The following is a 13,470-nucleotide window of genomic DNA, read 5'->3' as shown; positions in this document are numbered from 1 at the left end:
CCGGTGCATGGAGCCTGCTTCACCCTCTGCCTATGTCTCTGCTTCTCTCTCTCTCTCTCTCTGTGTGACTATCATAAATAAATAAAAAATATTTAAAAAATGAATAAATAAATAAATTTTAAAAAAAGATTTTTAAAAATTTTATTTATTTTACAGAAAGGGAGAGTGCACGCAAGGGGAGGAGCAGAGGGAGATGGAGAGGAAGATCCTAAGCAGACCCCGTGCTGAAATGGAGCCCAACATGGGGCTGGATCTCATGACTCTCAGATCATGACCTGAGCTGTAATCAAGAGTCAGACGCTCAACCAACTGAGGCACTCAGGTGTCCCAAGGCAGTTTTTGTCTGCACTCTTTGTCTAAAAGGTATACTTACCCTTTCTCCCAAGAAGTCCATTGGGTCCTCATGAAAATAGGACTCCTAGATATCTTAGTATCCCAGGATCTTAGCATCAGGGTGTAGATTTGGCTTCAGCTGTTCTCAGAGGATCACTTTCTAAGTATATTTTGATAAGTTCATTAAAAACTCAACTCTCATTACCTCCAGGCATGATCTTACAGGCTATACAACTATTATAATCTTTAAAAATTGTATATTATATACAATTAAGATTAGAATAAATAAAATCATAAAGTCTACTTAAAAGATGAGGGTACTATCAAATATCAATTTCAAAGGGCCACTACATTTAGGACTCAAGAAAGCATTACTATAGAAGCAGAGCTTCTATAGAGTTTTCCCCCAAAATCTAATTGGATGAAAGAAACTCCCCTTCCTTTCTATGTATAACTAAAGGATGAATAAGCATTAACCAAATGATGGAGAATGAAAGAGGAAAGATCATTCAAAGCTGAGTTCCAAGACATGTAAAGGGTCAAAGAAGAAAAAGCAATGTTCTTGTAGGTTTGAAAGTAATTATATATGGCTTAATGGTAAAGATTGAGAGGGGAATGGCAATAGTTAAAACTGGAGGGGTAAGCTGGAGATAAATCATTAGGCTCTATGTTTTATGTTGAGTATGAACTTTATCTGAAGACAATGCAGCGTCACCAAAGGACATCAAGGTAGGGCAAGAGAAGCTCAGATAAATGTTTTGAAAGATCAGTCTGGCTGCAAGATAGAGACTAGATGGAAGGTGTGCTAAGTATTTTGTTTGTCTCTCCAGATAGTCTTTCCACCATACTCCACTTGTTTTGTGTCATAGAAGATTGACCTATAAGGGCTCCCAACAGGCTCCCTTGCCTCTGGCTTCTGGTTGGGTCCAGCATTGGGAAATAGCAGCAGAAGATCAGAGGTCGGGAGGAAAGAAAGGCCTGAGTATTTATCCCCCAGTTCCCTCCCTGCTGAGTCACTTTGTGAGGATACTTCCCTCCACCAAAGCCCATAGCTCTTAACAGACAGCAACCTTCCATTCAACTGCCCTCTTTAGACTCTGATAATCACTGTCTCCCTTATTTTTTCATGCTTTTGGCTAGTAATGACTCCCACGGTTGCTAGCCCCGGAGGAACTTAATTTCCCATGTTGATTCCCCTAAAACCTGCACACATTTTGTAAATAGTTCCTTTATTAAACATACTGGAAATTATCTAGTATGAGTGTGCTATTTCCTACCAGGACTCTAACTGATAAAGAGACAGTAATGATAAAAGTATAATAATAATGACAGCTAACATTATGTTCCAAGCATTCTTCTAAAGAGTTTACATACATTAACTCATTTAATGCTCACAGCAACTCTATGAAGTATCCCTCCTTTGGAATGTGAGATATATAGAGATTAAGTCGTTTTCTCAAAGTCACATAGCTAGTAAGGAACTAAACCATAACTCAAAAATCCACACAGTCTGTTTTCAGAGTCTGTGTTCTTAACCACTCTACTCCTTTGATGAGGTAAGAGTTGATGCTCTAAGTTGAAGTAATAACAGTGGAATGGAGAGGAATGGAGAGGGTTAAGAGATATTATTCCTAATGTCAGCATAATTTGAAGGATTAGTTGAGATCAAGAGGCAATATAAATGTTTAAGAATGAAATGGACCCTTGTTTATAATTTGTATCTTACTACCTGGGTGATCTTGAGTAAGTCACTTTATTTTTCCAAGTTTTAGTTTCTTCATCTGTAAAATGGGACCAATAATACCTACACCATGGACTGGCTATAAGAATTAAACAAAGTAGGGACACCTGGGCAGCTCAGTGGTTGAGCTTCTGCCTATGGCTCAGGGCATGGTCCCCGAGTCCCGGGATCTAGTCCCACATCAGGCTCCCCGCAGGGAGCCTGCTTCTCCCTCTGCCTATGTCTCTGACTCTCTCTGTGTGTCTCTCATGAATAAATAAGTAAAATCTTAAAAAAAAAAAAAGAATTAGACAAAGTACAGTTACAGCCAGAACAGTTAGGCAAGAAAAAGAAACAGAAGGCATCTAAATCAAAAAGGAAGAAGTAAAACTGTCTTCATTTGCAGAGAGAGAGAGAGAGAGAGAGAGAGAGAGACTCCACTGAAAAACTGTGAGATTAATAAATTCAGTAAAGCTACAGGACACAAAATCAATATACAAATATCACTTGTATTTCTAAACACTAATAATGAGCTATCAGAAAGAGAAATCAAGAAAACAATCCCATTTATCATTGCATCAAAAAGAATAAGATATCCAGGAATATTCTCTTACACCATACACAAAGATAAACTCAAAATGGCTGAAAGACCTAAATGTGAGACAGGAATCCATCAAAATCCTAGAGGAGAACACAAGCAGCAACCTTTCTGACTTTGGCTGCAGCAACTTCTTGCAAGACATGTCTCTAAAGGGAAGGGAAACAAAAGCAAAAATGAACTATTGGGACTTCTTTTTTTTTAAAGATTTTATTTATTTATTCATGAGACACAGAGAGAGAGAGAGAGAGAGAGAGAGAGAGAGACAGGTAGAGGGAGAAGCAGGCTCATGCAGGAAGCCTGATGTGGGACTCGATCCTGGGACTCTGGGATCATGCCCTGAGCCAAAGGCAGCTGCCCAACTGCTGAGCCACCCAGGCATCCTGAACTATTGGGACTTTATCAAGATAAAAAGCTTCTGCACAGCAAAGGAAATGGTCAACAAATCTAAAAGACAACCTACAGAATGGGAAAAGATATTTACAAATGACATACTGGATAAAGGGCTAGTATCCAAGATCTATAAAGAACTTACCAAACTCAGCACTCAAAAAACAAACAATCCAGGCAAGAAATGGGTAGAAGACATTACATTGACACCAGTTAGAATGACTAAAATTAACAAGACAAGAAACAACAAATGTTGGAAAGGATGTGGAGAAAGGGGAATCCTTTTACAGTGTTTGGTGGGAATGCAAGGGAAAACAGTGTGGAGGTTCCTCAGCAAGTTAAAAATAGAGTTACCCTACAACCCAGCAATTGCACTACTGTGTATTTACCCCAAGGATATGGATGTAGTGAAATGAAGGGTCACCTGCACCCCAATAGTCATAGCAGCAATGTCCTCAATAGCCAAACTGTGGAAGGGGGAGAGATATACTTCAATAGATGAATGGATAAAGAAGATGTGGTCTATACATATATAGCAGAATATTACTCAGACATCAGAGAGGATGAATACCCACCATTTACATTGATGTGGATGGAACTGGAGGGTATTATGCTGAGTGAAATAAGCCAATTGGAGAAAGTCAATTATCATATGGTTTCACTCATATGCGGCATATAAGAAATAATGCAAGGGGACGCCTGGGTGGCTCAGCGGTTGGGTGCCTGCCTTCGGCTCAGGTTGTAATCAACAGATCCGGGATTGAGTCCTACATCAGGCTCCCTGTGAGTAGCCTGCTTCTCCCTCTGCCTGTGTCCCTGCCTCTCTCTCTCTCTCAATCTCTCTCTCTCTCTCTCTCTCTCTCTCTCTCCATCTGTATCTCTCATGAATAAATAAATAAAATCTTTAAAAAAAGAAAAAGAAATAATGCAAGGGACCATAAAGGAAAGAGGGGAAAGTGAATGGTGAAAAAATCAGAGAGGAAGACAAGCCATGAGAAACTTAACTCTGGGAAACAAACTGAGGGTTGCTGGAGGGGAGGTGGGTAGGGGGCTGAGGTAATTGGGTGAGAGGCCTTAAGGAGGGCATCTGATGTGATGAGCACTGGGTGTTATATGCAACTGATGAATTATTGAAAACTACATCTGACACTAATGATGTACTATATGTTGGCAAATTAAATTTAAATAGAAAATAAAAATAACACTTGGAAACAATTTTAAAATAAAGATATGCTTGAAAATGACTTTAAAAAATGGTACCTAAGAATAAATTTAATCAAGTAAAAGACCTGCACACTGAAAACTGTTACATGCTGATAAAAGACACTGAAGAAGAAACAAATAAATGGAAAGGTGTTTCATGCTCATGGATTGGAAGAATTATCATTAAAATGTTGCTATGATCCAAAGCAATTTATAGATTCAGGGCAATTCCTATCAAAATTTCAATGGCATTTTTCATAGAAATAGAATAAGTAATCCTGAAATTTGTATGGCACCACGGAAGACTCTAAATAGCCAAGGCAATCTTGAGAAAGAACAAATCTAAACACATAATACCTTCTGATTTCAAACTATATTACACAGCTATAGTAATTAAAACCATATGATATGGTCAGTTACTTTATAAAGGAGCCAAGAATAAACAATGGGGAAAGGATAGTCTCTTCAATAAATGATGTTGGGAAAACAGGACAGCCACATGCAGAAGAATGAAACTGGACTCTAACTTATACCATACACAAAAACAACTGAAAATGAATTAAATACTTGAATGTAAGACCTGAAATTACAAAATTCATGGAAGAAAATATAGGGGGTAAGCTCCTTGACATAGGTCTTGGCAATGATATTTTGGATTTGACACCAACATCAAAGTCAACAAAAGCAAAAATAAACAAGTGGGGCTACATCAAAATTAAAAGCTTTTGCACAGCAAAGGAAACCATCAACCAAATTAAAAGGCAACCTACAGAATAAGAGAAAATATTTGCAAATCATATATCTGATAATAGATTAATATCCAAAACACATCAAGAACTCATACAACTCAATAGCAGCAAATAAACAAAGATATACAAATAGCCAGCAGGTATGTGAAAAGATGCCCAAATCACTAATCACCCAGGAAATACAAATCAAACTACGAGATATCCCCTCACACCCATTAGAACAGCTATTAAAATAAAAAATAAAAAACACGAAGTGTTGGTGAAGATATAGAGAAAAGGGAAGGAACCCTTGTGCACTGTTGGTGGGAATGTAAATTGGTGCAGCCACTGTGGAGACAGCAGTGTGATCCTCAAAAAGTTATGAAAAGATGTGATATCCACTTCTGGCTATTGGTTCAAATCACTTGAAAAGGTATCTGCACCCCCACATTCACAGCAGCACTTTACAATAGCCAAGGAAACAATCTAAGTGCCCACTGATGGATGAATGAATAAAGAAAATGTTGTGTGTACACACACACACACACACACACACACACACACAGTGGAACATTATTCAGCCATAAAAAAGGAGATCCTGCTATTTGCAACAACACAGTTGGACTTTTCTTTCCTTCGGGTGTCCACAGTACCGTGGTCATCTACAGCATCTTTATGGCATGTCTTTAACTCCGCTGTAAAATTGAGTGGTTCATAGATCTCTTTCCCCTACGAAACTCCATTAGTCCAGGATTGAGTCGTAGAATCCTGTTTCATATCCTTAGCTTTATTTACTACCATAATTGGTAGCACACAATAAGTGCTCGGTAATACTTGGTGAATGGGCGAATAACTCAATGCTCCTAGGAAATTATTTCCTGAGTTTTATCTCAATTTGTCTCTCCTGCAAATTTTCCTCTCCTCCTCAAGAAGGCAAGAAAATTACTCTGTTACTTTATTGATTACTTTTCTTGTTTATTCACAAAGCCTGGGACACAATAGGTGCTTACCAAATATTTGTTAAATGAATGAACTAACATCAAGCAATTATAGTCCACTGGCAGCCTAGCACAATGGAGGTTGTGGCGTCAGATTAGGTGGATTCAAATCCAGGCTCTAAAGCTGTGAGATGTTGAGCAAGTGACAGATGCTCAATGTGCCTCAATGTCCTCATATGTAATGAGGATAATAGAACTTATTTCATAGGGGCTCCTGGGAGGCATCTGCCTTCGGCTCAGGTCATGATTCCAGGATCCTGGGATCGAGTCCCAAGTTGGGCTCCCTGCTCAGTGGGGAGTCTGCTTCTCCCTCTCCCCCTGTACCTCTGCTCATGTTCTCTCTCCCACTCTATCTCAAATAAATAAATAAAATCTTTAAAAAAAACCGCTTATAGACATAAAAGAATTGTGAGAGCTAAAAATGCTGGCTGGCTCATGGTAAGGGCATAACAAATGTTATTCGCTGAAGGTAGAGAGGCACCTTGGAGCCACCATTATTTCTTTTTTAAGTCAGTATGTGAGGCCTAGTACACAGGGCATTACTCTGAGGCCAGCCTCCTAACACTAGGCAAATGAGTAAGTCTCAGACTTTAGAGAACCTAAGAAATAACTAGTTTAAACATCAAAAATGCAGATTCCTAGGTCCACATTTTGAGGAACACTGAACTAGGCCCTTCACAGATCAACCTGATCATTGAAATTGGCTTGATATTGCTACCATGTCCTTGACCCAAGGACTGAACTTTTACTGCTTCTGAAGAATGGATCCCAGTTAGCTCTAAAATTCAGTCTCTCATGATCAACATTGTTTGCTCCTGCCAGATGTTTCCTCAATGCTCACTCTCTCAACAACATGCTGATTTTCATCTCCTTACTTTGACTAGTTCTTCAGCCTGAAATACTGAGAGTTAGAGATATAGAGCATGAGGGGGTGGGGTGGGGAAGGGGCAGAGAGATAATCTTAAGCAGGCTCTACTCCCATCCTGGATCTCACCACCCTGAGATCAAATTTAGATCAAAATTAAGAGTCAGACACCTAACCAACTGAGCCACTTAGCCACTGCTGAAATGCTTTCTTTTCAGTATTTTCTTTTCTTTTTAAGGTTTTATTTGTTTATTCATGAGAGACACACACAGAGAGAGAGAGAGAGGCAGAGACACAGGCAGAGGGAGAAGCAGGCTTCATGCAGGGATCACACCCTGGGCCAAAGACAAGTGCCAAACCGCTGAGCCACCCAGGGATCCTACTTTTTCAGTCTTTTCTATTCAACTCTTTTCCATCCACTAAGATTTGGCTCATACAACTCCTGCTCCTGGCCCAGTCACATGCACCTTCTCAGAAGCCCTCCTTGGCTATTTTACTTGGACCTCCTCTCCTCCCCATTCTGAGAAAAATAACCTCTTTTATTCTTTGCTTGTCCATCTATGCTTAAAGATTCAGTGGAGGGGCACCTGGGTGGCTCAGTAGTTGAGCATCTGCCTTTGGCTCAGGTCGTGATCCTGGGGTCCTGGGATCGAGTCCCATGTCGAGTTCACTGCATGGAGCCTGCCTCTCCTCTGCCTGTGTCTCTGCTTCTCTCTCTGTGTCTCTCCTGAATAAATAAATAAAATCTTTAAAAAAAAAAAAAAAGACTCAGTGGAGTGTTTCCTGTGAAAAATAAGGTCTTTCCAAGTTTATTTTCCAGATGGGCATCCATCTTTTATTAGTGTACCGAGAGGGTTTAGCTCGCAAAACTCATTACTGATTCCAAAGCTGTACTATGTTGTCAGCATCTGTCTCCATGAAACTAAAGAGCCTATGTGATATTTAGACTAAAAATATAATAATCTAAATTTTTTGACTCAGAGTTTCTGTTAAAGAATAGGAAAAGTATGGTGGTAGACAAAACAATCTGTTTTAGGGCTAGTCTTGGTGAAGGTCCTAGTTTCTGAAAGTTGGAACTGGTCTTTATTACCAGCGTCTTTGTATCCCCCTGCAATACCAAGCAAAATACTTTGCATCAGTATGTATCCAATATGTAAATGATTAAATCATGGCCTGCTAATCCAAGTTCTTGATTTTGTTGTCCCACTGGATAAACATTAAGGCCTGGGGAGTATGATTTACTTGTGTGATGAATTGTTCAAACATGAGATGAAAGAGAAAGCATAAAAGTATGGCCCACAAGGTGACTGTATTTAGAGATAGGGCCTTTAAGAAGGCAGTTACAGTTGGGATCCCTGGGTGGCGCAGCGGTTTGGCACCTGCCTTTGGCCCAGGGCGCGATCCTGGAGACCCGGGATCGAATCCCTCGTCGGGCTCCCAGCATGGAGCCTGCTTCTCCCTCTGCCTGTGTCTCTGCCTCTCTGTCTCTCTCTGTGTGACTATCATGAATAAATAAATAAAATCTTAAAAAAAAAAAAGAAGGCAGTTACAGTTAAATGAGGTCATAAGGGTGGGGCCCTAATGTACTATGACTAGTCTTCCTAAGGAAAGACACACCAAGGGATGCACCTAACAGAAAAGGCCATGTGATGACACAATGAGAAGCTGGCCACCTGCAGGCCACAGAGAGAGGCCTCAGGGAAAACTAAACATGCCCACATTTGATCTTGGACTTATAGCTTCCAGAAAATAAGAAAATACATTTTTTTAAGCCACCCAGTTTGTCATAGTTTGTTTATAACAAGCCTAGCAGACCAAGGTAAACTTTAATCTACTTTCTAATGGGAGCAGAATTGCCCCAAAGCATGTTCAGTAGAACTTCAGCAAAGTATTGATGGAGGCCCTGAAGAGGTTGTCCAATGGTCAATAACCTTGAGAAACATAGGGTTGAACAAATTAGAGCGGATTCTCAGGTTGCTGACGTATGTTCTGGTTTCCCAAGAGGACAAAATAGTATGTAGCATTTGCCAAACTTCCCTGACCATAGAGACACCATCTTTTTGGGGGGAGAGTGGCAATGCATGGTCTTTCAAGACCAGCATTTTGCAGGAAACAATTTAGGAAATACTTATAGTTTTGGGGTGCCTGGCTGGCTGGCTTGGTCAGTAGAACATACAACTCTTGATCTTAGGATTGTGAGTTCGAGCCCCTCTTTGGGTGTACAGATTACTTAAAAATAAAATCATTTTAAAAAAATAAAAAATACTCATTTATAGTTTTTATCTTGATCATCCTGTTCTTAGCTATCCCATTATTCACCATCAGGATCTAGACAGATGTTGAAGAACCTTTGAGAAGGGAGTCTGGGTTTGCTTCAGATGAATTATTCCCTCTAATGGCATATGACTCTTCCTGGAGGTCTGTCAAGCTTGTTCCTTCAATGATCAACCCAGAGGAAGAAGTGGTAATGACCAAACCCGAAAGAAGAATAGTTAAAAGGAAAGGACTCAAATCTAACCTAATTTCCTACATGGAAGTCAAACTACACTGCCAACCAAGACATTTGTAAATATTTATTGTTTTTTATTCCTTTTATATTTCACTAAAATTGTTGGCAATAAAATCCTTTAAAAAATAACTCTGAGCTTGCAGTGTAAGGAACAAAAAGGTGAAGAGGGAGTATATCTAATTCTGTAGCCAGATTGAGAGAGGGATGAGGTGAAAGGGTGGCAGGATACCCCAAACCCAGAGCGTATGGCGGTAACAACCACCAGGAAGAAGGAAAAGGAGACTGAGTCTGTGGTACTTGTATCAAGGAAGACAGAATTAAAGAAATTCTTTCTGGCTTGTACAATGGGATTTTAGAGTTTCTTAAAAAGTGTGAGTGGTGCCTGAGTGACTTAGTTGGTTAAGCATCTGACTCCTGATTTCGGCTCAGGTAATGATTTCAGGGTGGTGAGATTGAGCTCCATGTTGGACTCTGTGCTCAGCAGAGTCTGCATGAGATTTTCTCTCTCTCTCTCTCTCTCTCACGCTCTCTCTCTCTCTGTCCACACCCACTCCACAAGTGCATATGTGTGTGCTCTTTCTCTCAAATAAATTTTAAAATCTTAAAAAAAAAAGTGAGTGAGGATTTCTTGGTTCTGTCTGTATTGTGGATAGAGAGGTCCTACGCCAAAGTTAGATATCCACTGGGTTAATATTCAACACATATTTATTTAGTACTTGATGTATCAACACCATTCTAGCAAAGAAACAAGACAAAAATCTGCCTTCCCAACCTTTCATTCTAGTGGGAGTTTATTTTATTTTGTTTTTGTTAGAAGATATATATACAAAAGGTCCCACAACATATGGGACCATATTAAAGAATAATCATAAAGCAAATACACATCTGCAAACAGCCCATCTTAAGAAATAGAATACTACCAGTACATAATGAGTTCCCCATCTGGCTTTTTTATATCATGTTTACACACACACAGACACACACACACACAGAAGTAATTACTATCCTGAATTTTGTGTTAACAAAATTTCTTTGCTTTTCTTTATCAGTTTTTCTGCAGTCTATACATCCCTAAACATTTTCTTTAAATTTTTATTTATTATTTATGATAGTCACAGAGAGAGAGAGAGAGAGGCAGAGACACAGGCAGAGGGAGAAGCAGGCTCCATGCACTGGGAGCCTGACGTGGGATTCGATCCCGGGTCTCCAGGATCGTGCCCTGGGCCAAAGGCAGGCGCCAAACCGCTGTGCCACCCAGGGATCCCCCTAAACATTATTGTATCAGTCAGGGTCTTGGCAGAAAACAGGTAGCACACTCCAATTAGAATATAAGGAGGCAGGGTATTATACGAGTACTCTAGGATATTATTTTGAGTCTAGTAACAATGCTCTTTACCACCCTAGGATTGAAGGAGGAGAGGAGGGAGTAGCTACCAAAAGTAAGAAATAGTGGGCTGTGTGGAGAAGACCGCTTGTTAGGAACTGAGACTTTGAGTGGAGGAAATCCAACCGACTCACAGCAACCCACAGTGAGAGTACCAGAGAATAAATACCCGGCCCCATTCTCCCCTAGTTCTCTAATCCTCCGCTGATGCCTACCATCAGCCAAACCTAACCACAAGCCAGAAGTCGAAAGATTCAGTCCGTGCAGCTCAGCCTCCTGGAAATAGAATTGTGGAGAGGGAATCTGGAGGGGCAAACTGAAGATACTCAGCCTAAGTACATTGCTTACTTTGCTTTTTAAAGTCTACATAAATGGAGTCATACGGTATGTATTCTTCTGTGACTTGCCTTTTTTGTTTATTCATTAGAGTTCAAACGTGTAGATATAGTTCATTCATATTCAGTTCTGTGTAATATCCCATTGTATGAATCTATTATGATATACTTATCCATTCTACAGTTGATGGGCGTTTGGATTGTTTCCAGCTTTTTGTTAACAGATAATACCAAGCTATTTTCCAAAGTCATACAGATTGACACTCCAGATAGCATTAAATGAAGCTTCCTGTCATTCTACCATCTCGTCAATACTTGGTATTATCAGACTTTCTAACTTTTTGTGAGTTTGATAGGTGGGAAATAGTATCTTTGTGGTTCTAATGTTCATTTCCTTGAACATTTTTGCGTGCTTATTGGCAATATATGTGATTATTTTTTTCTTTTGCTCATTTGTCGATTATATTATAAATACCATCTCCCCCTAAGTACCTTGTTTTTTCACTCATGATATTGTATCTTTTGGTGTACAGAAGTTACTAACTTTAACACAATTGAATTTATACTTTTTTTCCCTTTGTGGTTTGCACTCTTTAAAAAATTCTTTTGGGATCCCTGGGTGGCGCAGTGGTTTGGCGCCTGCCTTTGGCCCAGGGCGCGATCCTGGAGACCCGGGATCGAATCCCACGTCGGGCTCTCGGTGCATGGAGCCTGCTTCTCCCTCTGCCTATGTCTCTGCCTCTCTCTCTCTCTCTGACTATCATAAATAAATAAAAATTTTAAAAAATGTTTAAAAATTTTTTTTTAACTACTCTGAAGTCATGAAGATATTTCCTATTTTGTCATCTAAAAGGTCCATTGTTTTACATTATACTAAAAGCTTTAAGTATTTCACAGTTAAGTCTTAAATCTACCTGGAACTAATAATTGTGTATGGTGTAAGGTAGGGGTCAGATTTATTTTTCCACACACAAATAAATTTGAAAACAAAATTTCCACACCAATTTTTGAATAGTTCATTTTTCCCCCAACTGGCTGCAAATACCTTCTGTGACAAAAATTTTGTTTCAATATATGTATTAGCGTTTTCCTGGATTCTCTGTTTATTCTGCTAAACCTGCCACAGTGCCTGAGAGTCTACTCTTAGGGACTTCAGCTCCTGAAGACTTATTTGATACTAGTTCCTCTGGAGAGATTATATATTAACCAATATCTTTCAGATTATTTTAAAGGAAGACTACTTCATTAGTATCTATCGGGATCTGAGAGTGTGGTCACTTTAACATTGGAGTAATGTTGGAGAACAGGATCTAAGTCAACATGAAAACTCTGGTTACCTGAAGGGTGATGCCTTTTGCAAAGGGGAGCAAATGAAAGAAGACAGAGAGAGGTGACCCTGATCCTAGTAGCTGAGGAATATTTATGCAAATCTAATCTGCCAGGATGAGCAAGTTTGTGGAGCAGAAGTATTTCTAGAATCATATTTTCAAGATATGTAAAGAAATCTGCTTATGTGAAGATATATATATATATCATGTTTTATATATGTGTGTTGAAAAATAGCTATTCTTATTTTTATAGCTGTTCTTTTAAAGTCAGCTAATTGAATCATGCATAGATAACCCAACTATTTAATTTAGACAATTGCCAGTTGATTCACAGGCATCCTGTATACCATGACAGGCAGGAAGACACCATTCAGGAAGGCATGGAGGCTTCCCTTTCAATAGGCACAACTGCGATCTAGGCAGCTCTTACAAAAGCTGGAAGCTTGGAAAGACAGTTCCCCATAGGTGCCTGATAGTGGACTCTGGATATCACAGCCACCTTATCCGTGAAGAAAAGTGGGGGCAGGGGGAAGAGTTCTCCAACTTAAGCAGACTGTATAAGTATTAGGAGAGGATTTCAATAAGACCTTTGGCCATGAAGGGCTTTAAGCTTGTGACCACACCTCAGCAAACCATTTCCTTCATGGCCCCCTCCAGAACTAGCTTGACTGTGATTTTTCCATGTTCTTAACACCCTCCCAAAATACCAACACCACCATCACCCTTCAGCTAAAAATCCGAGATATCAGCAACTTCCCTGTCCAGCAATCATCCCATCTTTTCAGAACAAGCATTCAATTTCCTTCATTCAACTAATGATCATTGGACACCCTTAATGTGCTGACACCTGTGGAAATCAAGGGATCGAAAGAGAAATGAAACCCTCCTCCCTGACCTCCAGGGGCTCACTCTTTAGTGGTGGCAAAGAAAAACTGGCTGGGCCCCAGATCACGTTTGTTTCTTAGAGATTTCCCCAGTAGTGTTCCATAAAGCACCGATGCAGGCACCAAGGCCAGAGGTGTCTGAAACATGGGCAGTTGAGAGAAATCCTTTCCTCTGCTTCCGTGACACTACTAGAG

The 13,470-nt window shown here is 39.8% G+C and overlaps 1 long non-coding RNA gene across 6 annotated transcripts in view; it reads left to right on the top strand.

Moving 5' to 3' along the window:
• LOC144281959 (uncharacterized) overlaps positions 1-13,470 on the top strand; it is a 61,154-nt gene that overhangs the window by 13,948 nt on the left and 33,736 nt on the right. For 2 of the 6 annotated variants that reach the window (XR_013350335.1, XR_013350339.1), the window contains exon 3: positions 157-4,256. The exons of 1 other annotated variant lie outside the window; for it this stretch is intronic. This is a non-coding gene — a long non-coding RNA (uncharacterized LOC144281959). Of the gene's footprint in view, positions 1-156; positions 4,257-10,748; positions 10,764-13,470 lie in introns of those variants that run through there. 3 more of the 6 variants (XR_013350336.1, XR_013350338.1, XR_013350337.1) reach the window with 3 other exon arrangements.

Source organism: Canis aureus, chromosome 13 (genome assembly GCF_053574225.1).
Source record: "Canis aureus isolate CA01 chromosome 13, VMU_Caureus_v.1.0, whole genome shotgun sequence".
NCBI lineage: Eukaryota > Metazoa > Chordata > Mammalia > Carnivora > Canidae > Canis > Canis aureus.
Note: the sequence above shows the minus strand (reverse complement) of the source record. Positions and strands in the feature narration are given on the sequence as shown.